The following is a 26,678-nucleotide window of genomic DNA, read 5'->3' as shown; positions in this document are numbered from 1 at the left end:
TCCAGAGTGGTTGTATCAGTTTGCAATCCCACCAGCAATGAAGTAATGTTCCTCTTTCTCCACAACAGAGAAAGATTTCTAAGACACTGCTGAATAGTCCAAATTAACCACAGTCCTGGGTTCTAGCTCAACTTCCTATCTAACTCCTAGGATCCTCTTTTCCTTGATATCAAGGCTGCATGGGGGGACTGGCAGAAAAGGCAGTGGTAGGTTCTTTAGCATACTCTCATGGCCTTGCTGTGGGCAGATGAGGGGTAAGCCTCCCTAAGGCTTAAGGCGATGTCACTATCGTCTATGAGCTCCGGAATTCTCTGGTGAGGGATAGACACTAGGCATCCTTCTGGAAGGGGTGTTGGGGAAATGTGTTTCTAAAGCTTAAGAGAAGCAATTCTCAACCTTTGAGTTGTGACTCCTTTGGAGGGGCTCTCATGACCCTTTTGCAGGGCTTGCTTAAGACCATTGGAATCACAGATATTTACATTCTGATTCATAACAGTAGCAAATTTATAGTTATGAGGTAGCAATGAAAATAAATGTTATGGTTGCCTGGGGGTGGGGGTCACAACAACATGAGGAACTCTATTAAAGGGTCGCAGCATTAGGAAGGTTAAGAACTACTAATATCATGGGGACTACATGGCCTAAGACTTGTTACTGCGCCAGCACAGTGAAATGGAAGTGAAGTCAATCTCCCAGGGAGGATGCTAGAGGGATTAGCAGGAAGTCGAGGGCTTGGCATGGTAGGCTAAGCAGCTTTGTCTTCACTCAGTGCCATAGTAGCCTTCCATTGAGAACTGGAGGCTCTCTGACAATTGGTACTTAGTATCAGTGACATATATTTCAATAAGAGAGCCATAAGACTAATTAAAAGCATTTATCAGTGCTCTAGCCAACAGGAAGAGTCAAAGCACTACTTCCCTAAGCTGTAAGCCACTTCATGGTTTAGATCCCCAGGGGCTAATTAATACCTTGTGAAGAAAGAAACCAAGAAGCAATCCTGTGTCCCTTTGGAAGGTGTCAAAATTTTTGCCAAGAGCTAACTTCTGTAGTGGTGACACCTTTTTGCTGTGGACAGACATGCATACTATGCAAAGGCACGCACAGCTCTATTGCATGCTGTCTAAAGGCACACTTGGATCTATATCCATGCTATAAGAAGGCATTTAGGAATCTACATGTGTGCAATATAGAGGTATACACAGATCTACATGCTTGCTACACGGAGGCATGCATGAATCTATATATGTTCTATATAATGGTATATGCTCCTTATGCATGTTGTATAAAAGCATTTGTCTGTTATCAATCCTGAAGAACTCCAAAGTGCTCTGTGTATATCAACAATGCTGATGGCTATAGCATACAGTCCTGGCTTGTCAGTAATTCAAGCAAGCCTCATGCCTAGCCAGATTACACAAGGCTTCATAATCCAATGTCACCTGTTTAAGAGTCTGCCCGAAATTGTTCTAACCTATGTCTTGATTGTTCTGTGACAGATATCCTATGTTGCAAAGCCTTTAGAGCACTATGGGTTCCCTAACGGTCCCTCTGTCCATGTACCCATGTGAAAGAGCTGATGAGGGCACTGGAGGCTTGACTAACTATGTTCGTTGGAAAGGGCCTTTAGCCGATTTGGTCTTACAAGGTATTTTCTGGAAGACATTAATGTGAGATACAGAACTTCCTCCACACTGCCACTCTTATATGTCCCTTCAGATACCTCTCTCCAGGTCACTTTGTCCCTAATCTTTAATCTGATATCACATGAGGGGACAGACTAGTCTCTTCTACTTAAAATTTAGTGTTCATGGGACTGGGTATTTGTATTTCAAAGCTATATTAAGAGTCCTAATGATATCCTGCCATACTCACAGATCAGTGCCTAGCCCAGTCATCATCAGAGAGGTTTCTGCCAGCAGCTTACGAGAGTAGATGTAGAGAGCCATAGTCAAACATTAGATAGAGCCAGGGGAATCCAGCAGAAGAGAGGGAGGAAAGATTGTAAGAGTCAGAGGCGTCGAAGAGAACATGGCCCACAGAATCAACTTAGCAGGGCTCATCAGGGCTCAGGGACCTAAGCAGCAATAACAGAGCCTGCATGGACCTATACTAGGTTCTCTGCACATGTTATTGTGGTGTGGCTTGCTGTTCTGTGAGACTCCCAACAGTGGGAGTGGGAGTTGTCTCTGAATCTTTTGCCTACTCTTGGAGTCCCTTTTCTCCTACTAAGTTGTCTCATCTAGTCTTCATATGAGGGTTTGTGCCTAGTCTTATTACATCTTATTATTCCATGTTTAGTTGATATCACTGGGAGGCCTGCTTCTTTCTGAAGGTAAACGGAGGAGGTGTGCATCTAGGGAAGAGGGGAGGTAGGGGTGTCTGGAAGGAGTGGAGAAGGGGAAACTCTAATCAGGATGCATTGTATGAGAAAAGACTACAAAAAAGGGAAAAAATAATTACCGAACGTGGGCTGAAAATATATCTCAGTGAGTGAAGTGTGCACCCTGGCTCAGCCTCCAGCGCTGGAGATGCTAGTTGGGACAACAATCACCTGTAACTCCAATACTTGGAAGGTGCTAAAGCATCAGACATTGTCAACCAGTTAGCTACACAGAGAGTTTGAGGCTAGCCTCAATTTACAAGAGACCTTATCTCAACAAAACAAAGCAAAACAAAACTAAGCCCCAAAACAAAACAGGTTACTTAATGTTTGTAATGGTTAACTTTATGTATCAGCATAGGTAATGGATGTCTAGAACTCTGGCTAAATGTTACGGTGGGTGTGTCTGCTCCTGGTGAGATTGATACTTCATTCTGTAAGCCCGGTATAGTGCACATGAGCACCATCCAAGGTACTGAGGATCAACATAGCAAGGCAGAGAAAGGGATGATCAGACCTCCATTTCTTGGCTGGAGCTCATATACTAGTCACCTCTGGATGCTGCTGTTTCTCAAACCTCACCATCAGCCCTACCATCTACTGTCATGGACTCCAGTGTACAGAGTCAAGGGCTTCTCAGGCGCCACCATCCAGTGAGCCTGTCTCTCCCACTGACTGCCTCACTGTAGATTTCTTATTAGTTCTAGAGAAAAGAGGGTAAAAGCTTTGGATTGTTTACACTGCAAGGCCTTGATTTCTATTTCTCTTACTCATTTAAGTCTGTTCTTACAAACTAGTTTTTCCTCCTTGATTTTATGTTTCTTGCTACATCTTGCTAAGCCTAACCTCCCCCCCCCCACCCCAAATAAGAACTTTCAGAGTGATACACACAGCTGAATAACTGAGTTTCAACATGGAGGGAAGATTTTTATAATTGCGGTGGACAAAAAAATTAATAATTCAGAGCTTGTACAAAAATTCTAAAACCAGTAAGAAAGGTATAAACTCAACAGAACAATAAAGAAGGGTCTGATAGAGGAAGAAAGAAATTGAACAAGTATGCAAATACAGAAGACAAATCTGTAGTGGTCAAAAAAACATTAAGTCAAGAGATGTAGAAATTTTTTGCCCATTCTATTATGATTTAAAGAAATCACAGGAGTATATTGGCACCAGGACTCTAATAATGTAAAACTCTGGAAAAAAATATATATCTTGCATATATATATATATATATATATATATATATACATACATATATGTATGTATATATATATATATGTATATGTATACACATACATATACTGACTTGAGTTTTCATTATGCCAGCCATCACTCTATCACCAAGCTATGCCCTGGCAACAATCTTGAAGAAGAAGACAGGTGAACCCCAATACATTTTGTACCACTCAAACTGAGTTAAATATCATTGAGACATAGACACAGAGCTAAACCTTAGCAAAGCCATTTTAAGCAGACACAGTAATCCTGAAAGGCTGTGCATGACATATATTGTGAAGTTAGGATCGCTAAGATAAAAACACATGAAAGTATTTACGTATTCAAATCCTGCCAGCCAGTCTGCCCAAGAACAGGGAGCATGATGCTTGAGTGCTGCCTCCACAGGGTCCCCGAAGCGCAGGAGCAGGAGATGGAATGGTGGGACCTGGCTTGTGTTGCAGATCCTGGCATCTGTTTTTCATGGCAAGCTTCTGCATACTTATGAAAAGACTCTAAATAAATAATTTGGCAAATAAATGACATGGTCTGTGTGTGGACCCCTGTGATCTTGCGAACCTCAGTGATTAATCAACAATCTGGGTGTGTGCACTTGACATTCAGAAAGTAGAAAAGAAGAAAGAACAGGAGGAAAGAGGGAAGGATGGAGGAGAAGAGGCAAGAAAATTATTTTAGTGCTCTGAGCAGGAAACTCTTGCTCTCTAAGAGTGGTGAAATTAGTCTTGCTTCACGTTTGTTTCTAGCAATGCGCCTGGATGCCAGCAGTCTGGTGATGCAGTCATTTCTACTAATTTCTTAGAGGAAGAAAGAGTGAGCCAGGAATACTACATGCCCAACAAGGGAAAAAATGTTCTTACTATAAAAAGAACACCCCTTAAAGATGAAGGGTGCAAAGGGAGCCCCATATGTTCTCTTTAGAAAAAAATTCTGCTTAATAAATTTAACTTATCCATAAAGACACAATGACCCACAGAATGCTCCTCAACACTACTCAAGGACAGAGTAACTACTCTCTATGAGATTGTGGGAGGAGACCCAGGCTCCTCCCCCACACTGAGAGTGGGGTCCACATGCGAGAGCACCATATGGGTAAGGAATGTCCACACAGCATAATGAGTAAAGATGGAAGTCAACAAGGAAATGGCCGGAATGAGGCATTTTGGGGAAAAAAAAAAAACTTTACTGAACTTAACTTTGACATAGGGCAAACTAAATATAACTTCAACCTCAGGCGTCAAGGAAGGGGTGTGACTTAATGCTGTTTCCTTCATTAGGTTCGCTACATGGGAAACCCACCCTGTGTAAAATTGAGACAAAGATTTAAATTGAAACGTGATGGTGGCAACCACTGACGGTTTCACACAAGCACGTTTAGAACACTGAAAGTCTGTTCTGTAGGCATATGTTGGAATGAAAAAATTGGGAGAGAGAGTAGCCCATACCATGAATTGCCTTAGTGGTGTTAGGTTAAAATGGAAATAATTTAATATTTTTATAAAAATAATGTACCATAACCCCATTTTTAGAAAAATGTCTCAGTCTGCTTCTTTATCTACTCCTCTGGCACTATAGATATCACTCTGCATGCATAACGCAAATGGAGATGAAAATATTAAAATGGTATGCGTAGGTACAAGTGTGGACAAAGATGGGTATCCTTGGTGGGCTTGACCACATCCATGGACAGAGAAGTGTAAGGGGATGTGCCACACGAGGAGAGCTTGTTTTCATTTGCATATTAGGGAAGCTAGAGATGGCTCAGTTAGTAAAGAGCTTGCTTTGAAATGATAGGAACCTGAATATGGTCCACATTAAAGAGAGAAAGGAAGGAGAGAAGAAAAATCCAGGTGTGATGTTGTTCAGACAGCATCCCAACCCTGAGGAGGAAGAGATAGATATATATTTCTGTAGCTCATTCATCGGCCTGCCAATTTAGCCTATTTGTGAGTTCCAGGCTTCCCAGAAACTGTCTTAAAAAAAAAAAAAAACAGGCAGGATGAGGAATGACACCTAAATTTGTCCTCTACCCTTCAAATCCACATGCATCTTTGTGGGCTTACAGATCCTGCTCTGAACAACTATAAACTTATACTTGAAGCCTGTACAATTTATTTGAAAACTAAACCAACAATGTAAACTATTAAGTGTGCATAATCAATTAGGCAGAAAGGCTTGCAACATTTTTATTTACACTGTGGCTCATATGCAAAATGACTGGTAATAAAGTGTTACCCACAACACTTGTGGCACTGTTTTATCGTAAGCAGATTCTATAACCAATATGTCAGATGCCAATATTTACAAAATAAGCAATACATGCACGTAAGTATGTCTCAAAACAGTAGAAAATAAGAGAATATTAAATATTTTGAACAACTCAGGAGATAGTGGGGTTAGTTTCTCCAATGGCTATCTGCCTCAGTTAGACCATTGTCTGGAAGCTGTTCAATAAATTCTTAGAAATGTTCACTTACATCAACCAACATCTGCTGACAAAGGCAGATGCTAAAATCCCATGCAAGCCTGCTTAAGAATTCCTTCAAAATAAAATTCCTATTGTCAGTCTTTACCATACCTTTAGGAGTCGACCACTTCAGCCCTCAGATGGGGACAGAGGTCTTTCTAAGAGTGTATAAAACAGGCTTCAAATTCCTTTTCTGTATCCATCACACCCATTTCTTCCTCTGCTTGCAAAGAAGCCTTGGTTGTAGTCACAAAGCTTTTTGTTCCTCTAAAATCTATAGGTTCCTACACCTGTGACTCTTCATTCTCTGCCCCCTCCCCAAACCCCCAACAGAGTTACATGGTTTTTCTCAAATTTAATAAATCTATTCTCAATTTCAGGGCAAACTCATTGTCATCTTCAAGGACCCTCTGCCAACCCTCTGGGCAACCAGTTAAACATCCACTCTGTTCATCAGTGGATTTCTAAGGTGTCTCATGGTCCATCCCACTGAGAAGCTACAGGGAAACTTCACAACACTCCTTGCTCCCTGTCTGATAACTGATGTGTTGATAGAAGTTGATGGACACAGACTTTATGTGTAGTTGGCATAAAGGACACTGAGCTACAAGAAAGTCATCTTCATGTTTACAGTCAAACACAGTTGACATTTTAGAAGGAAATGGCCTACAAGAAAATCTTAATGACTGTCATAGGAGCAACCTGAGGTCCCATCGGCTGGGGTAAAACCCCATCCATGCATTGTCTCTCTAAGAGGCTTTTACTTCCTTGAGTCATTGCTGTGACAGACAAGGGGTGACTTCCTTAAAGAGCATGAATGTCAACAGGCCACTGACTTTACTTCATATTTGTGTGAGGATTGAATGACGTTGTGAAAACCTCAGAGATCCTAAATTACACATACTGTTTCTGACATGGTTTCTTGAGCATTGCACGAGCCTAATGTCAAAGCAAGCAAAACATTTCACTTCTCTGACTTACCCTTGGACCCGACAGTGTTATCAAATGCAGACACGTGGCTGGAACCAGAGTACTGAGCACCAGGCTGGAAAGAGGCCAACGAGGAGGAATCCATGAAGCACTGGAAGCGAGGATGTGGTATACCTCCAAAATGACCAATCCCCAAACAAGCAGTAGTTGTCAGTATGGGTTGTCAAGAGCTATAGCCTCAGCAGCCACTGAATCTCTCCAATGCTCACAGCATGAAGCCTGGCAGCTGCCTGGGAATCTGTAATAGGGATCTTGACAACAAGAAATGATCTGCTTCTTCTGTCCTTGTGCAGCCCAACCACCATTCCTGGGTTATTCCTTACCTTCTACACAGCCCCAGTTTTCTAACCCAAACAGCAAAAACTCAAAAGGATTCAAACTCTTGAGTTAGGTATGTAAACTCAGGAGATTAAGACAGTGGGGTGACAGTTAAGTATAGGACCAATCTACAATACAGACTGACATCTTCACACTGAACAAACAAACAAAATTGATCGGGAAACTCTTTTATTGTCAACTTAACAAGAAATTCCTCAGTGTTTCTACATAGATAAGGAACAAAAGGTGGACAACTGCTTATTTCAGCTACTTTCTGAAAATTCCCCCTTCAAAGGGTTTGACATTTGTTTCTTACTTGTATGGAAGTACACACACAGAAAAACACTCTGTGAGTCTGAAACTCTAGACTTGCTCAATGGTAGGTAACTAACATGAAAACAGCAGTGTGTGCTCCCATGAGACAAATTCCAGAGCTCTGGAAGGCCAGGACAGTGCTGCAGAATGTGGATAGCCTCTGTGGTCTATATAAACTATGTGTAGTCTTGCTCCCTAATCCAGGGCCTAGAACTCAGTTTAACTCAACGAGCTGTTTTGTCTTGCCTAGAACCAGAGAGTCAGAGTTGTGATCTGAAAAATGTCTAGAGTCCAACTTTTATCTCTCCTTCTACTAAAAACATAGACGTTGTAACTAGAATAATGTTAAGTGAAGTTAGAAGAGGTCAGTAACAGACATCTCTGTTTCACACAGGAGAACCAAAATTGTGGTTCAGTCAATGATTCAGACACACACACACACAATATTTCACTGTGGCTACTCTGCACTTTAGAACATATAATGTCACTAGGGTCATAACACACTTTGGGTGACAGAGCCAGACTCAAAGTTCCTTATGTAATCACATCATCATGGTTTATTTCTCAATAACATTACTTTGAAAAATGATGTCCTTTATTATCTTCATTTAATTACAAGATAAGGTGTATTTGATTTGAAAGTACTGCTCCATTTCCTCTGGTTTTAGAAGAATATTTAAGGTGAGTAATTTATAGGGGAAAAATTCTCATGGGTGGAAGTCCAGGATGGTGTCTTTGAATGAGTGCTGTCTTATACCATAGCCTCAAAGACGAGTGTGTGTGTGTGTGTGTGTGTGTGTGTGTGTGTGTGTGTGTGTGTGTGTGTGTATGTGTGTGTGTGTACAGGAAAGAGAGAATACCAGGTGTGGAGTCTCATTCTGACAGTTCACATTCGGTAACTAATCCAGTTCAGCAAGAACTTTCTGGCTTTCTCAGAATTGAACTGGCTTTCTGAGAGCATCATTAACTCTCTTGTGACATCAAAACCCTCAAGGCCAGTGCACTTTTCAAAAATCTCCTAGCCTTCACACTATTTTGTGGAATGCATGAGTTTCCAAGTCCCTGACCAAGTTTGAAGTGCAGTTAAGTATGCCCAGGAGATGCCCTGAACAGACTGGCTAAAGATCCTGACTGCTGCTCACTGTGATTTTATTTTACACTGATTTCTTCCACCTCATCATGCTGGCAGTTCTTATTTTGAAGGATAGCTTCTTTCTCTTCTGAATCTCAGACAAGCTTCCAGCTGGTTACTGCTGCCTCTCTTCTGGCAATACGTCTTTGCATAAAAAATATGGAGTTTCCTACATGGATCTCTTATGAGGATCTAGAGGGACAAGGTACATGGTCAGGCCTCAGCACAAAGAGTAGCATGGTTTTGGAGGGGACACTGAATACACACACACACACACACACACACACACACACACACACACACACACAGTTATCTGAACGAATATGTGTACATACATGTAAGATGACAGAGAGAAAGACAGAGACAGAGACAGAGAGAAAGAGAATAATTGGGAAAGCTGTCTTGAGCAGATCATAGGCCATTAGCTTGTAATCCAATTTGATTTCGAGTCATTTGTTTTGCCATTCCCAGAAACTTCTCTCTGAACCCCTCTGCAAGCCTAGGCTGGTTGTTGGAAAATGTCCTTAGATGTGGGGTGGGATCAGACCTTCCGTAATTACTTCAGGATGGACAAGGCACTGACTCCTGGCCACTGAAATCTCACTGATTTCTTCACTCCATAGGACCAAGTAACTATGTGTTAATTGTTTTGCAAGCAAAGTAACTTGTATGCAAAAGTGGTGATTAAAAGGAACCCTGTAGAATAGAAATGCTTGTTGGTGATGATAAGGGATATTTTGCTCAATGAAGAAATGAAAATGGGCAGCCCATATGCTCAGCAGATTGATAGCAAAGCCTCAGGAAATAACCTGCAAAGTCCTTTCTTATTGGTGACAGAAACTTCATGTGCTATAGAATTCTCTGTCTAAGGGTGGCTGTAAACGCTGCTGCTTTGTAAAACCACACTGTTAGGTTTAGAAGTGAGCTTCTATACATCCAGGTGGAATATTATTTCCATAGTATCTGAAACATAGAGTGAGGTGAAAGAAGAAATCAACCTCCTAAGGGAAAATTAAAGTCAGTCTTGTGACGCACGGGAACACTCCATACGAGAACAGGTGCCACGGAGACTTGGGTTAGCTCTCAGGAACAACACCAAGCACTGCTTAGGTAAAATAAGTCAGATACAAAAACTGACTAACGGAGTCTTTGCTGTATCTGTCAGTTTCACAGTACACCCATCCTCTATTCAGACCCATGGCAGCTTCAAAGACGAAGGCAGTAGGGAGAATAGTTTCTGTTACAGCACAAAATCACATGGGTAGTCATTTCTGAAGGTCCACCACTCCCAGTTGGTCCCATTTGGCACTAATGCAATCCTAGGGGAAGCAGAAAAACTAAACAGTATTATTAGCAATGACAGAAAGCTTTTAGCCTGGATCCCCTATACAATGATGGATGCTGTTTATCATATTTTACCTGTTGCTTTTAAACTTTCCTTGTCAGGATGAATCATGGCTAAGGGGAAGGGGACCAGATTATAGACAATGCGATTTGTCTAATCGCAGTTGCCCCTCGTCAAGAGCCGTGAGCAAATGTAAGCAGAAGCAACCCGCAGGCTGAAAATCATTCTCCCTGCCAAACCTGTCAGGGGTGCACCTGGCTCTGTAAGAAAGCCCATGCTCTGAGAAGGAGGCGGTTCCCTTCCTGCACCAGGGGAGTGGAGGTGCAGGCTTGACTCTTGCTATCTAGTGGCTTGATAATGAAGATTAATTTACTTATTCCTTATCTACGTAAATTGGAGCACAGAAAGGATGTCTTACAGCTGAGTGGAGCCTGCCCTTAGAGATGCCTCCCTGTACTCCCCTTGTCAGCATTGAACTGTGTGGAAACCCATCATGATGGACTCCTGCATGCCTTCTTCCAGCCTGGTTGGTCCCCTGATCATTCTAATAGAGCAACAAGCACATGCAGAACTGTTTATTAGAGATCTCAATATTTATGCCACTTCCCCCCCTTTTTTGTATAGATAAACTTGTTTCCATTTTTGGCAGGAATAAAATAGTTTAAGAAAAGCAAGCGTCACAAAATCTATATTTTGACAAACTGGGAACTAGCTAATTTTGCTGCTCAGTACAAGACTAATTTCATAACATAAACAATGCAAAACAAAACAAAACAAAACATACCAGTTGTCTGGGTCTCACAGAAGTAAATGTGGGGAAGCAGTATTATGTGTAGTATGGTCAAGTGGCTGGTTTCAACAAGAAATGTCTTAGAAATTCACAAGGTTCATCTCCAGTTGCCTCACTTCTATTCAACATTCTTGGATAATAAAGGTGTTTAGTCAAGTGCCTGAGTAAGGATTCCATGGTACTTCTGAGCAATTGTTTAACTCATTAGTAAGAAAGAGGTCTAGATGGGAGTCAGGAACAAGTTCCCCTAATCCCAGAGTATATGGTTGCTATGGTCTAGTTAGGGATCATACTTCTATGACCTTGGATGGAAAAACATTTCCAAGCCTTAGTTAGCCCAGTATAGACATAAAATACACTCTTAAACTGTAGGTAAGTTTGGGGAATCCATTAAATTATGTGTGTACAAATATTTAGCGTATGAGGCAGGGAATGTATCTCAGTTGCTAGAGTGTTTGCCAAGCATCCATCAAATCCTACATTCCACTCCAGTGCTATAATAACCAGGCATGCCCATTATCTCAAAACTTGAGAGGTAGAAGCAGGAAGATCAGAAATATAAGGTAATCCATACTGATACCAGACTGAGATACATGAAACTTTTTCCTTTCTAAAGAAAACTGTCAAACACAAAAATCACCAAAGGAAATACTTAATATAACACCCAATGTCAGCTCTTAATACATGTTGGCTCCTTGTATTGTACTGCTGTTATGAATAAATCATAATTTTATCAGATTAATTTTAAACTAGTTTTGACTGTGAAGTAAAAAATAGGAAATGGATAGGTTATAATTATTATCATTATTATTATTATTGTGTAATTAATAATAATAATAATGATTATTATTATTATATTGTTGTTGAGCACATATGTTCCAGGGTACATCCGACAATCAGCAGACAATGTTGTGGGGTCAATATTCATCTTCCACCTTTCTTAGATTCTGGAGATCAAATACAGATGACCAGGCTTGAATGACACGTCCCTTAATCTTCTGAGCCATTTCTTGACTCCAAGGCACTTTTAAAATCTGAGTGACGGGGAAGGGATGGAGAGGAATTCGTTAGATAAGAAATGATGAGTGGATACAGACATGGGACATGGGTGGATATCCAGGTGCATAGAACTAACTGTGAGCAGAGGATGGAAAGCAGAAAGGGTGACACACACAGGAAACGGTGGAACCAGCAATTGTGTGAGTACTGAGATACCAAGGGAGCTGTAAGAACAGAACAGGCAGAAGTCAGGTGAAAGAGGCCCTGCTCTGAGCTAAGTTGGTTGAGCATTTCCCTTTAAATGACAGGCACATGGTGGATGAACCTTTGCTCTGCATCTCACCCAGATCCATGGACTCCTATCTGATCTCCCCGATTCTTCCATCCCTTTACACTCTGAAACATGTAGGAACTTCGCTTGTCTTTACTGTCGAGAATTACCTATACAATTAAGCACAGTTAGCCTTTTTTTTTGTCTTATCTTTCAGAGACAGGATGGGACAAACCTTCAGCTCCATCTGCACGTCTACCTACAGATGCAAACCTCCCATTGGAGGATTCTTGAAAGGAAACTGAGATCTGAGTGTGACCATGTGGGCATCATGTCTGGTGCCTAGCAAGCCCATTGGCTCTGGATTAAATTCCCTGGTGCTCAATTTCTAGGTCTTTTTCTTGTTTTTTGTTTTGTTTTGTTTTGTTTTGCTTTTGTTTTCTCAAATTGGGTTTGAAATTGGGAGTGTGGGAGCCTACAAATCCTGTATAAAATCCAGGGGAGGGCATAGACAATGGGGCAGTGTTCTTCATGTGAGCCAAGCTCTCAGATGGACTTCACATTGACCAACTGGTTTTACATTAACAATGGACCTATTTATTTTGGGGAGAATCTGAGACTCTTAAGTTCAACTACATCAGAGAGCTTGTGAGTAGCAAAGGCAGGTTTGAGTTTAGAAGTCCTGGGGCTGAGGTCTGTGTCTTGCTAATACCCCACTGCTGATTTTTAATCAAGCACATTAAATTAAATCTTTCTTTCTTTCTTTCTTTCTTTCTTTCTTTCTTTCTTTCTTTCTTTCTTTCTTTCTCTCTTTCTTTCTTCCCCTTTTCCATTTCTTTCCTTCCTTCCTTCTCATCTTCTTTTTCTAATTTGTATCTATGGATTTCCCATTCCCACCTAGATCTGAAACTATTTGATGTGAGCAAAAGAAATAGCAGCCATGTTGTTTCCTTGGAAAGCAGCTTTGCTGCAGGCATGAGTCTCTTGTAGATACTTACTGTTTAACACATTTATACATCACAGATTATTGCTTTACATGTATTTTGGGGATTTGGTGAAGTCATACTTTAAGAACCCCGGCATTAGTGAGTGTCAGAAAGGGAAATGGAGGGTGAGCTAGAAACTTTAGAATTGAATTTGTGCCAGGAACATGAATGGGATTCAGATCCATTACACAGTGCTTCTGTAGCTTCAAATTCCTAAAGCCCATCCCTCCTGGAAAGAAGTGTAAGTGACAGAAATGATCAAGTGGAACACATGTGTTAGAGCAGCAGGCATGATGCTGATCCTTTGCTGGCCTACTTTTTTGAAAGTTAATTGAATCACTGTTTAGTGTTTGCCTACCTTCACATCATCTCAACCCTAAATAATTGTCATACATGGGAGATGGGGACAGTAAGTGGGAATCATCTGTGGCTACATTAGCCAATTTGGTATATGGGTGAGACATAGAAGTAAATAAGCCCCAAGTTTACCAGGCTTTTTCTTCAAGATTGTCCTCCTAAGTGTAGAGTGCTTTCCACGTGTTTTCTACAGACACAAACAACCCAGATATGTAGTGTAGCATCATATGTTCTTTTTCTCTGGTCTCCATAAACACTATTCGTATTGTCCATGTCTGCCTTTTGCCAGTGTGTGGACATGATTGTGTCTGCCCCTCCTCAAAATGACATTCCAAGGAACCAAGTTCACAAACCTAAGATTCTACCGGGGTCATCAGACTACATGAATGTTTATAGTGTTAGTATAGTGTTCCCTTCTTCCTTAAAACTTTTAAGAGATCTGTTATAACTTTTTACATGCATGTGCATATTTATGTATGAGTTTATGTCTAAGAATAGAAGAAGATGTGGTATCTCTGAGAATTGGAATTACAAGCAGCTGTGAGCTTTTGGATATATGTGCTCAGAACTGAACTCTCATCATCTGGAAGAGCAATGGATGCCCTTAACTGCTAACTCATCTCTTCAGCAGTGTTCTCTTCTTTATTGGTGAGTATAAATTCTCCCGACACACATTTAATAGCATTCCTGTAGCTAATTTTCTCTTTTTTCCCATGTTACAGTGTTCTGTGACATTGTGATTTGAAGGGCAGAGGTAGCTCTATGCTACTAAGTTAACTGCATGGTAACCACACTCTGGCTTGAGAATTCACGGATGTCTCTAAGCCATTGCAAGGTTGCCTTGGCTCAACACATAGGCTCAAGTTTAGCTCACAAAGTGTGACACACACCTTTCAGGGAGAAACAGTCCTTGTGAAGTAGCAACAAGATCCTATGCATATTCCAGCAGAGGGTAAAAAAGAAAAAAAAAAGAAAAAAAGTAGAATTGCAGGGAGCTGGAGCAATGGCTCACGAGTTATAGCATTGCCTGCTCTTCCAGAGAACCTAGGTTCAATTCCCATCATCTATGTGGTGTCTCTGTACCTTCAGTTCCAGGGGATCAGATGCTCACTTCTGGCTTTTGTGGTCACAAGGCACACACACATTACACAGACATGTGTGCAGGGAAACCCCTCACACACACAAAAAAAAATGAAAATAAATAAAGCTTTAAAAATTTATGTAATTGCAGAAAATGTTTCTAAGATCAAAGGAAATGCTCTGTTTTCAGCAGGAGTCTTTTTTGTCCAACATTTCCTTTCCTGTGGTGGAAGGGCTTGATGGATTGGAAAGGCATTGGCTGTTACTTCTGCACAACAATCTCTCATTCTTTCTACTTGGCTGCTCAGAAATTTGATGGTGTCACTGATCAATGTGGCTCTCAGAGCTGCTTAAACAGGCCAAGCTATTCTCCTCCATGAATCTTAATCTTTCACACACACACAACTTTATCTAACTTTCCCCTCGTCTCACTCTCCTTCTTTGGCCCTGCTGACTCTGCTCCATCCTCTATAACAGTGAAGGCAAGGCTATTTTGTTAATTTGGATTTTCTCTCTTTCTTTTGGTTAGTTTGTTTAAGGGCTTGTCATCATGTTTATCTTCTTAAAGATACAACCTACATTTTCTTGTTTCTTTGTACCAATTTCTTTCATTTCCTTATGCTTTGTTTTGGTCTTTATTATTTCTTTCCATCTACTGATTTGGGATTTGGCTTATTCTTCTTTCATTCAGACCTTGGGGTGCATCATTAAATGACTTCTTAGATTTCTCTGATTTGTTAACTAATTTTTTCTAACTAAAAGCTCCCCCCATAGAGCCACTGTCATTCTACTCCCAGACTCTAACATATGGCATTTGAATTTTAATTTGATTCTAGGATTTTAGAAAATCCATTCTTGACTTATTCAGTGGCTACTTACTATTCAAAAGTATGCCCTTTAATCTAAGGACATTTTATATTTTGCAGTTTTCTTTAGTGTTGATTTCAATTTCTTTCCCACATTCACAGCTAGAGTCTAAAAATTATTTCAATTTCTTGTTCACATTCAGACTTATTAAGTGTCCTAAATGTATCTCATAGGTTTTTATGGATAGCCAAGAAGAATGTACTTTATTCTTCTTTAGTAGGTAGACTGCTTATAGATTTCTCTTGAGTTCCTTTGATCTAGAATGCCATTTAATTCTTATGTTTATCTGTTGAATTTTGGGTGGTGTGGATGACCTATCTATTGGTGAGAACAGTTTATTGAAGTTGCTTACCATTGTATATATATATTTGCCTGTGCTTTTATGTCCAATAATGTCTGTTTTATAAAATTAGGTACACCTAAAGCTAGAAAGATGCCTCAGTGTTGAAGACTACTGTTTTTTTTTCTTACAGAGGATCCAGAATCTATTCTCAGCATCACAGTACCTCACAATCTCTTGTCACTCCAGTTCCATGGACCCAGCACTGTCTTCTAGCCTCTGCAGGCAACAAACATGCACATGGCTCAAGATATATATGCAGACAAAACATTCATGCACAAAATTAATTAATTAAAATAATTTTTAAAACTTGGTGCACCAATGGTCAGTACATATATATTTGGGATTGTAACGTTCTGTTGACTGATTATTCCCCTAACCAATATGACATGACCTCCTTTTATATCTTCTGATTAATGGTGTGTGAAATCCATTAGTATAGCTACAACTGATTCTTGACTGGTTTCCTTTTCTTGGATCTTTCTGAATTTTCTCCCCTAGGTTGTTTGCCTTGAACAGTAAGGTGCATTTCTTAAAGGCAATACATAGGTAAGTCCAGTGGGTTTTTGTTTTTATTTTACTCTGTTCTTTTTTTTAGTCAACTAATCTGTGTTTTTTAGTTGGAGAATTAAACCATTTATATTTGTAGTTATTAATTGAAAGTTATATATTAATTACTGATATTAGAGTGAAATATTTTGTACCTTGCACATCCTCATTTGTTTAGTTCAATTGCTGTTTATTCATTCTGTGATCTCATGGATGTGTTTATCTTTTATTTCATTGTCTAGGGTCCTCTCAATTATCTTTTCCAGTGCTAGATTAGGGATCATAAATACCTTAGTTTATGTTTATATTGGAATGTTTTTCTTTTCACAATTACAAAGTACAACTTTCCTAGATATAGTAATATCAATTGGTAATTGTTATACTTGGAGGGAGACTTTCAGGGCAGGGACCATGGATGCTTTGTGGTTTGCAAAATTCAAGTTGGTCCTTCAAATGGAATTTATTTGAATCTTGAATAAGTGCTTAATGTCCAATTGAGACTAATCCTAATACCAATATGTAGTTAAAACTTCACTTTAGGAAATCATTTATAGTAAAAGAAGATTCCAGTAATTATAGTGGTTCTACATAATTTACACACACACACACAAACGCACACACATACACACAATCCAGGCAATGGTATAACTATAAGGCCAAGGAAGAGACTTAAAACAAAATAGTGTATAATTTTGTTAAATTGTGAAGCATGTACTCATTGAATTTCACTAGGAGGAATTGTCTGCATACACACACACACACATACACACACACACACCACAATTAAAGCTAGTCATCCTAGTATATCAGTTATTCTGATTTAAGCATGTTATGGTCTATGCATACACATATCAAAATGTCATGTACATTAAACTTCCAAATTTTACTTGCCCACCACAGACACAGTATCAAATACAATCCCATTAAAACTGTTATGGCAAGATTTCATGATCAAGACCAACACATAATACCACCAGTTGACATACTAGTGCAAGGGGAAGAAAATCCTGCTTGGTCTTACCTATAGATGAAGAACTTCAGGTGGTTGACTGAGAGAGGTAGGTGCTCTTACATCATGTTGGCTTAAGTACTATATGCAGTAATTGTACAAGAGATAATAAATGTTGGAGGCAGGGTGGGGATGGAAAGAGAAGGTCAGAGGAGGGAGGATGGCCGTGATGCCATACTCATGTATGAAATTCTCAAAAATAAATAATAAAAAATAAAATGAAAGTGAAAGTCCTCCATTTTCGAGGTTGTTTGAAGTAAATGAAGGCTCTATGCCTCATGGCTTATTGTACAGTTGCTAGATGTTGTGATTATTAAGAACAGAAATGTTTAGAACAACATGGGAAGTGCTTGCTGTAAAGGAAAGGAAATTGCAGCATGGAAAAGGCAGGGTGATCAAACCAGGGGACAAAAGGGTCTCACTTTATTCTGTCTGGAGTCGAGGAATGTTGAATACAATGTGCTGCATGCAGTCAGAGCCCTCTTGTCTCCACCAGGCATCAAAATATTGATACCATTTCTGTAGCTAAAGAACTGTGGAAATGCCATTTAAAATATTTTTAAAATGCAGGTCTAGAAAGGCCATACCCCTACACTCTAGACACATGTCAGCATTATGTTAAATTGGGAGAAACTGCAAGAATTTCCTTGAAAATCAAGAGTGAGGTAAGGCCTTCATTCCTGCTACTCTTGTTCTTATACTTCTTGAAGTTTTAGCTACAGCAGACACATAAGAGAGAGAGAGAGAAAGTGTAGAAATAGCAAAAGAAGAAGTTATTCACATTTGCAGGTGAAAAGATCCAAAATTGTCACCAAAAACCTTTTAGATCCAAGAACTACTTTAAGCTCACTAGAAAGATATAAACACAACACACAAAGCACAGTAGTTCTTCTAAAATTCCCTGAACAAGCTTGCTGAGAGGCATTTTGGATACCAATTCCACTTATAACATTGAAAAAAAAAAGGTAGACAGAGAGCTAGACAAACTCAACCAGGATCTAATAATCTCTACAATGAACATTACAGAACAATGAGCAACAGTAACAACAGCAACAACAACAATCCCTTAGAAGTCACCGGGAGATAAAAGAGCCCCAGAGTTCATGAGTCTGTGTGGTGAAGAGTGAAATGTCTGAAGAGCTGAAGATGTTCTATGGATTCTTTGCAGTCAGTGCCAAATCCTATAGGCATTTTCTAGAAATAGAAAAGTATTCCTAAGCTTCTGTCCCTCATGGAGCAGTTCCAGTTGAAAAGGTGATCGTGAGCAAAAGCCTGTAGAGTAGAGGAATCACCATTGCTAATTTTAAAACACATGACACAGTCATAGTGGCAAAGTGACATGAAAACACATAGGTTAGTGCACTAGAACAGAACAAAGAAATATTTTCACTCAGCCACAGACAGCAGATCACTACATTTCACTATATATGACTTAATATAAGATGTAAAACTTTGAAATTATTAGGAAAAAATGCAAGGGATCCAGTTCCTCTGAAAATGAAAATAAGAATCAACAAAGCTTCCATCTAGAGAAAGAATCAATCAACAAAGTCACAACCTGTGAGATGGGAGTAAATCTTTGTTAGTTATTCACCAATAAAAGAATTGATAGCTATAACATGAAGAAGGCAAAGGCTTAAATATCAATGCATAAAATAATTCAAATGGTAAATGAGCCAATGATCTACATGGATACATTTTAAATAAAGAGCAAACAGGAAATAAACATGAAATAGTGTTCAGCAGCTATCATGAAGTACAAACCAAAACCAGGTACAATGAGATTCCTGCTCACACCATGCAAAGTAGCAACTGTCAAGTCAAGAAACAATTCAAAACAAAATGATGGCAAAGTTATAAAGACACAGAGAGCTTTCTAAACTCTTTCTGGGAATGTAAATTAGTTCAGCCACTGTGGAAATCACTATGGACATGACCCAATTACAAATAGAACTACCATATGATCAACTCCTACTACTGTTAGGTTCATACCCAAAAGAATCAATGACAGCTTACCAACAGATATCAGCATGCTAGTACTATCTCTGCACTACTCATGACAGCCAAGTTCTAGAATTAGGTGCCTAGTGGTGTATAGATAAGGAAAACATGGTATGTCTACATGATGGAGTTCTTTTTACTCAGCTATGAACAAGACTGGCATGTTTATGTTGTTTGCTGATGTAACTGGAGACTATATTAAGCAAAATAAATCAGACTCAGAAAGACAAATAATGTATTTTTTGTCTCATGTGTGGAAATGAGGAGAAAGGAAAGGCATGGAAATAAAAGTTCACTATTAAGGGTGTGGAATGAGAAAGTGGGAAGGGAGAGAACAGAGAAATAATGAAAAAGAGTGACAGAGAGGTGGAAATGAGCAAATGTTATGCACCTGTATGGAAATGTCACAGAGAAAAGCATTACCTTATGTGATTAAAATATATTATAAAATTCATTAAAGTTTAGATAATGGTGTTAGACAACTTGGGAAAGACTTTGGCTAATGATCACAGAAAAACAGTAAGACAATGGATAAGCTCTGGGTATCCTTTACCATGATGAGTGCCCATAAAACAGAGAATTATGCCAAGCAGTGGTGGCACATGTCTTTAATCCCAGCACTTTGGAGGCAGAGGCAGGCAGATTTCTGAGCTGGAGGCCAGCCTGGTCTACAGAGTGAGTTCCAGAACAGCCAGAGTTATACAGAGAAACTCTGACTTGAAAACAAAACAAAACAAAACAAAAAACAAAACACAAAACAAAACAAAACACCAGAGAATTACATACTAGATTGTAAAAGAGTAGACTTTAAAGATTGCAAATACAAAAAAATAAAAGCGTGTGAGGAATACATGTGAATTCTCATTCCATTGCTGCTGCTGTGATAAAAACAATTCAGAAAAGAAGGGGTTTATTTGCCTTACAGTTCCAGGCTACAGTTCTTCACCACAGAGACGTCAGAGCTGCAGGATCTTGAGACAAATGGCCACACCACATCTATGGTTAAGAGCAGAGTGAATGAGTACATATTTGCTTGCTTACTTGTGTTCATCTTGATTGCTCCACTCTTACAGTGGTCAGGATTTCCTGCCTAGAGAATGGTGCCACCCACAGCAGTCTGAGTCTTCCCATATCAATAAACTAAATGAACACAATTGCCATAGGCACATCTATAAGCCAACCCACTGTAGAAAAATCCTTCACTGAGATTCTCTTTCAAGGTGATTCCTCATTGTGACAAGGTCACAATTAAAGCTAACCATCCCAGTGTAGCAGTTAGTTTGATTTAAGCATTTCACAGTCGTTGCACACAAATATCAAAATGTCATGCACACTAAACTTCCAAATTTCACTTGCCCTGTCACAGACACAGTATCAGATATAATCCTATTGGAGAAGATATAGCCTCTGAAGGGTGATCATACAAGTCAGGAAAAGTATAGCACAACGTGTTTACTATTTCTTGGGTCAAGATGAAAATATTTCTTGAGATACTCATGTAATTACACTCATCAGGAGGAAATCTAAAAAGAAATGTAAGGAAAATGGTTAAAAAGTTATCTTCAAACACAGGATAGAATAAAATATAGTCTCTGACAATGATGCAATTGAAAAATGTATAAATTAGAAAGTTTTCATAAACTAATGCTACAGGAAAAAAACGTGGTACACATTGTGTGTCCTCCATGACCCATATGGTTTCTTTTAGTATGGGGTGTGGGGAAAAGACTAGATGTAACTGTATCAAAACGTCAGCCGTGGTTTTTAAACAGTGTGAAACAATATGATACTTCTGATTTCCTGATTTTGTCATTGTTGCTCATTGTGTATTTTCTATTCTATAATTCCTATTCTTTATTTTGTGATCAGGAAATTGAACTTATTTTATAAGGACAAAATATAAGTCTATTTGAAATGTATTTGTCTTTAGTATTTGCCAAATTAACATATGCCTCTGCTCCTTGCCGTATTTAACCTTGGTTTTCCTTCTCTCCCAGCTGTAGTCCCACTTTGCCTGTGAGAGTGGAGAGCCTGGCTCTGGGAACACTGCCCAGCCAGCTACAGACTGTGATCTGGGTCAATCAATGTAGTGATTAGGAAGCTTCCTGATTTTATTACCTGCTGCTCAGACCCAAGCTTATTTCCCATAGGGGGTTACCATGAATAAGGGACCTTGACTCTCTTGTTCCAAGACTGCCTTGGACTGCCCCACTGGACCCCAGCAGGTAGGTTTTTGTCCCCCTCCATCTGCCTCTGAGCTGCCTCCATAGTTCCTCTGAGGCTAGCCTGGATAGGAGGTCAAGCTCCAGGGAGGGGCATCAAGAGACAGCTGGGTTCTGCCCAGGGATCTGCATGAGGTGACAGGAAGCTTCTCATTGCTTCTGCTGCAGAGGGATCCTCTGCCCCAGGGAGACATGCTTTGTTGTGTACTGTGACCCCAAGGAATTATGAAAAGAGCCTTGTTTATTTTAAACAGGTATTGTGGCAGCAAACATTATTTTTGAGCTTGTAAAACACACACACACACACACACACACACACACATTTTACATCCATACAAATCCATTTCAACAATTTAAATATGACTCAGCCAGCATCTTAAAGAAGCACAGATTGGAGAACTCTCATCCAAAGACAGAACTTCATTTAGCCAATAGGAATAATTTTTAAGATCCATTGTGAAGCCTGAAGGCCACACTGAGTTATTGAAAAATTGTTAAAATGTTAGATTTTAGATTTATGTTACAAATACACAAAATGGTAAGTATGTGCAGTTGGTTATTTGTGTGTTTATGAGCTTGATTTCATTGTTCTATGAGGCACTCATGTATGAAAACATCATGTATATCTTAAATTTTTAAAAATATAATTACTCAATTAAATAAATGTAACAATTAAATTCTATTTCAGAAAATACAGCTGAGCTTACACACAGAATGTATAAGGCTTTACCCATGAACATATCTAATTCCAGAAATAACATTCCTTTGCGGTTAGGGGCAGAAAGAGCAGAGGGAAACAAACCCACAGACTCAGAGACAATCCTGCAATATTCTTAAAACCTCTTTAGAAGAGCAGAAACTCAAGGATAAAAAGAGGATAAAAAAAAAAACCCTGCCAGGCTGAGAGATTGTCTCATTTTCAGTATGCTTAATGGACCACTCAGGTGCCGTTTGAAAGATATCATTGCAAACGAACACGTGACCAGTGGAGGCACTGGCCTCTTTCTGCAGTCACTATTAGAGCTAGCATCTTCCACTGCCAGCCATTATTGTTGGCTTTCCCAGCCATGGAGCATTCCAGAGCTCTTTCAGCTGTATGTCTTATTAAATACGCATAGCATACATAAGCCCTTGGCCCTCTGAGACTGGGGAGTGCCTGAGAAAACAAAGTGGGTAATATTAGAACTCTTTCTAAATCGTAAAACTGTTAATTTAATGCATTCTGCGGGGAATAATCAATAAAGCAGAATGTATCAGAAATTGCAAGCCATAAAGGAACCAAATGACCCCTCCATGGTCTGGTGATGCAGAGATGGACAGAATTCTTCTGCAAAGGGTCCCTTTTGTGTGTTCCTGTGTTACATTTTAAAATGCCGAGGCTGGCAGATGAGGTGCGCCAGCTTCCTACCTGTATTGATTTTTTTTCTTTCTGAATTGAATGGGAATTATAATAAAGCCTTGACCTTCGTGTGCAGCCAGCCACCAAAAGGTTCTTTTGTTGGAGCATGCTGTCACTAGGCTCCTTTGCCAGAAGCTCTGGTGTAAGGGAGGTGTTTAAAAGAACCCAACATCTTCTGCTAGCAATTCACAAGGATCTTTCATTTCTCGCTTTTCAATATGAACTTCATATAGCGTCTGTCAAAAGCAAAGAAAAGCCCAGTGGGTACCTGAGCTAGCCAGTGTTTCCTGGTGGCGAATATGAATGCGCATGTGTAAGTATTCCTCTCTGCCCGCAGGCCTTGAGGGAAAGGCAGGGGCAAGGGTGGGGCTTGGGAGGAGGGGGAGGGGAGAGGATGATGGCACAAAATCAGAACTTTATTCTGATCACTTCTAGGTCAGAAGTATGGCACTTGTAGTTATGGTTAAGTTTTTGTTATTGTTACTGTTTTCTTCCTCTTTTTAGCATGTGAAGATCAATTGGACACTAGTTTGGAGATGAGACTTGCATGTAGATTGAAAAGAGAAAGAGGAAATGAGAAGGAAGAAGAAAGAGAGAAGGGGAAAGGGCAAAGAATGAAGAAGGGAGGAGAGAGAGATTCTGAACATCGAGAGCTGAAAAGCAGAAAACCCTGGAAGTGTTTAAGCTGCCACCTTGCAGAATCTCACTGGTGACCAAGCACATGCGCTGTGCTGATTTGCTCATGTCTTAAGAAGTCAGAGCTGAATCTTAAAAATATTATCTTGGTCTGATGAAACTTGCAGTTTTGATTCCAAGTTTTCCGAAAAGTCTACCTCATACGTAAAACCCAAAGCAAAGAAGCCACTTTGAGGAGAGTTTAGCTAGGTAGCAGGGAGATGGCAACCTGATGCCATCAGTCGCTGTTTAACCTTGAGCTCTGTGCTCTCAGGTCTGCAGATGTTGGCAAGCGATCCCTTAATGCCTCGGGGTTCATATCAGAAAAGAGACCAGTAAAGCCGGGTGTGGTGACTCACAGCTACAATCCCAGGACTTGTGGGGATGAGACAGAAGAATTGCTGTAAATGCCAGACCAGACAGGAACAAAGAACAAGACTGACCCAAAACAATACCCACCACCAGCAAAATGGGTCAATAACAATTCTGATGAAGTGACTGAGTTGCAGGAGGTATTGCAAGAAGTGTACTCTCCAAGTCTATGCTGAGTCAGTTCTGGCTGTTATTAGTTTCTTTGCCAAGAATAAAACAACAACAACAACAACAAAAAACCAAATTGGTGAACCTTGGTGGGCTCAGAGGGAACACCTGGAGCTTCTGACTGAGAGGGCATTCTAAGCTGTAGAAGTGTTCACCTGAACATGTTCACCACACCCCTCTGAGAGTGCTCTGCATGATGGTGCTTTGCTCAGCAGTGGACACCATATACAGTGACAGTTCTGTGATGTAATGTGACCCAATGACTCAGTAGACATCTTGGCTTGTGTAATGTGAGTCTTGTGGGCTGGTGGAGAATTTATTATGACACACTCGCACAAGCATTAAAATGCATGGTTATCTATAACTAGGACATCCAGTTAAGTTTTAGAACCTGATAATAAAAAGGCTGAAAAATAATGTGTGATTAGTAAGCTAATTTAAGGATCAAATTTCAAGCTAACAATTAAAAACAATGGACACAAATGAGCATATATCATTTACCTTTCCTGTTGTCATAAAATACCCTGATGAAAATAATTTGAAGAAAGAGGTGTGTGTATTGTCTCAGAGTTCAAGGAGAGAATCTTTTATCATAACCAGCAAGTCAAGGCACCCTGATGCATTCTCCTACCCTGGCATATCAAGTCTCTGCAGGGTTAGGTGCATCCTCTCCCACTGTGGCCTGGCAAGGTAGCTTTATATGCAAGGACCCTCCATCCAGGCCCTGACAGCAAACAAACAAAACAAAAAACAAAACAAAACAACAACAACAACAAAACCCAAAACCAACCAACCAAACAACCACTTTTTGTTTGGTGGCTCAGAATTTGGGAGCTCCCAGGGGTCCAGGTTGGTCTTCTTGTAGTGTTCCCTTCCCCTTCAGGGCCTTCAATCCTTCCCCCAACTCTTCCATAGGAGTCCCTGACCACCGTCTAATGTTTGGCTATGGATATTTGCAGCTGTTTCAGTCAGCAGTAGAGCCTCTGAGAGGATAGTTATGCTATGCTCAGTCTACAAGCATATCATTAACAGTGTCCTGGATTGGTGCTTGACCAAGGGATGGATCTAGAGATGGGCTGGTTATTGGTTGGCTATTCCTTCAGTCTCTGCTCTTTCTTTGTCCCTGCATTGCTTTTAGACAGGATAAATTTTGGGTTGAAAGTTTTGTTGGTGGGTTGGACCTCCACTGGGGTCCTGTCTGGCTACAAGAGGTGGTCTCTTCAGGTTCCCACTGTTAGGAATCTTGGCTAAGTTCACCTACACTGACTCCTGGGAGTTTCTCCCATCCTAAGTATCTGGGACTTCATAATGATTCCCAGACCCCTCTGGCAACTGCAGGTTTCCATTATTTCTCCTGCCCCTCTGCCCCTCTTTCCTGTCTTTCCCCACACTTGATCCTGACCTCTCTATTCCCCCCGCCCCCTTTCTACTAAATTCCCTCCTTCCTTCTGCCTCCTATGACTATTTTTGTTTTCCTGAGTTCCCTAAGCGAGACTCAACTATCCTTGCTTGGGCCTTCCTTCTTTGGGTCTGTGGGGTGTATCATGGGTACCCTGTACTTTATGGCTAATATACACTTATCAGTGAGTATATTCCATGCCTGTCTCTTTGGATCTGGATTACCTTACTCAGGATGATATTTTCTAGTCCCATCCAATTGCCTACAAATTCATTATGTCTTTGTTTATAATAGCTGAAGAGTATTCCACTCTGTAAATTAACCACATTTTCTGTATCCATTCTTCAGTTGAGAGACATCTGGGTTGTTCTACTTTCTGGCTATTACAAATGAAGCTGCTATGAACATAGTAGAGCCTGTGTCCTTGTGGTATGGTGGAGTATCTTTTGGGTATATGCAAGAGAGTGGTAACACATTTTCCAATTTTCTGAGAAAACACCAGACGCATTTCCAGAGTGGTTGTACAAGTTTGCAATCCCACCAGTAATGGAGGAGTGTTACACTTTCTTGCCAGCATGTGCTGTCACTTTAGTAAATGATCTTAGCCATTCTGGTTGATGTAAGGTGGAATCTGTGTGATTTTGATTTGCACTTCCCTAATGACTAAGGACTTTGGACACTTCTTTGTTTCTCTGGTGTTGGAGATAACTCTGTTGAGAATTCTCTATTTAGCTCTGTGCTCCATTTTCTAATTGAGTGACTTGGTTAGTTGGAGTCTAACTTCTTGAGTTCCTTATATATTTTGGACATTAGCCCTCTATTGGATGTAGGGTTAGTAAGGATCTTTTCCAAATCTGTAGGCTGTCATTTTGTCCTATTGATAATGTCCTTTGTCTCACAGAAGCTTTGCAGCTTCATGAGGTCACATTTATTAATTGTTGATCCTCAAGCCTGAGTCATTTGTGTTATGTGTTGTCTCCTGTGCCAATGAGCTTCTGTTTTTTTTTTTTT

General features: G+C 40.1%; 1 long non-coding RNA gene across 4 annotated transcripts in view; it reads left to right on the top strand.

The window, feature by feature from the left end:
* The window catches only part of LOC116080357, a 45,821-nt gene extending 21,070 nt beyond the window's left edge, over positions 1-24,751 (top strand). Inside the window, exons 2-10 of one of the 4 annotated variants that reach the window (XR_004114420.1) lie at positions 6,464-7,770; positions 12,461-12,565; positions 14,085-14,234; positions 16,007-16,422; positions 17,323-17,480; positions 18,002-18,096; positions 21,430-21,657; positions 23,287-23,366; positions 23,558-24,751. This is a non-coding gene — a long non-coding RNA (uncharacterized LOC116080357). Of the gene's footprint in view, positions 1-6,463; positions 7,771-12,460; positions 14,235-16,006; positions 16,423-17,322; positions 17,481-18,001; positions 18,097-21,429; positions 21,658-23,286; positions 23,367-23,557 lie in introns of all 4 variants that reach the window. The other 3 variants (XR_004114419.1, XR_004114417.1, XR_004114418.1) reach the window with 3 other exon arrangements.
* The last annotated feature ends 1,927 nt before the right edge of the window (positions 24,752-26,678 follow it).

The sequence above is a fragment of the Mastomys coucha genome, unplaced genomic scaffold (assembly GCF_008632895.1).
Source record: "Mastomys coucha isolate ucsf_1 unplaced genomic scaffold, UCSF_Mcou_1 pScaffold6, whole genome shotgun sequence".
Classification (NCBI taxonomy): domain Eukaryota; kingdom Metazoa; phylum Chordata; class Mammalia; order Rodentia; family Muridae; genus Mastomys; species Mastomys coucha.
Note: the sequence above shows the minus strand (reverse complement) of the source record. Positions and strands in the feature narration are given on the sequence as shown.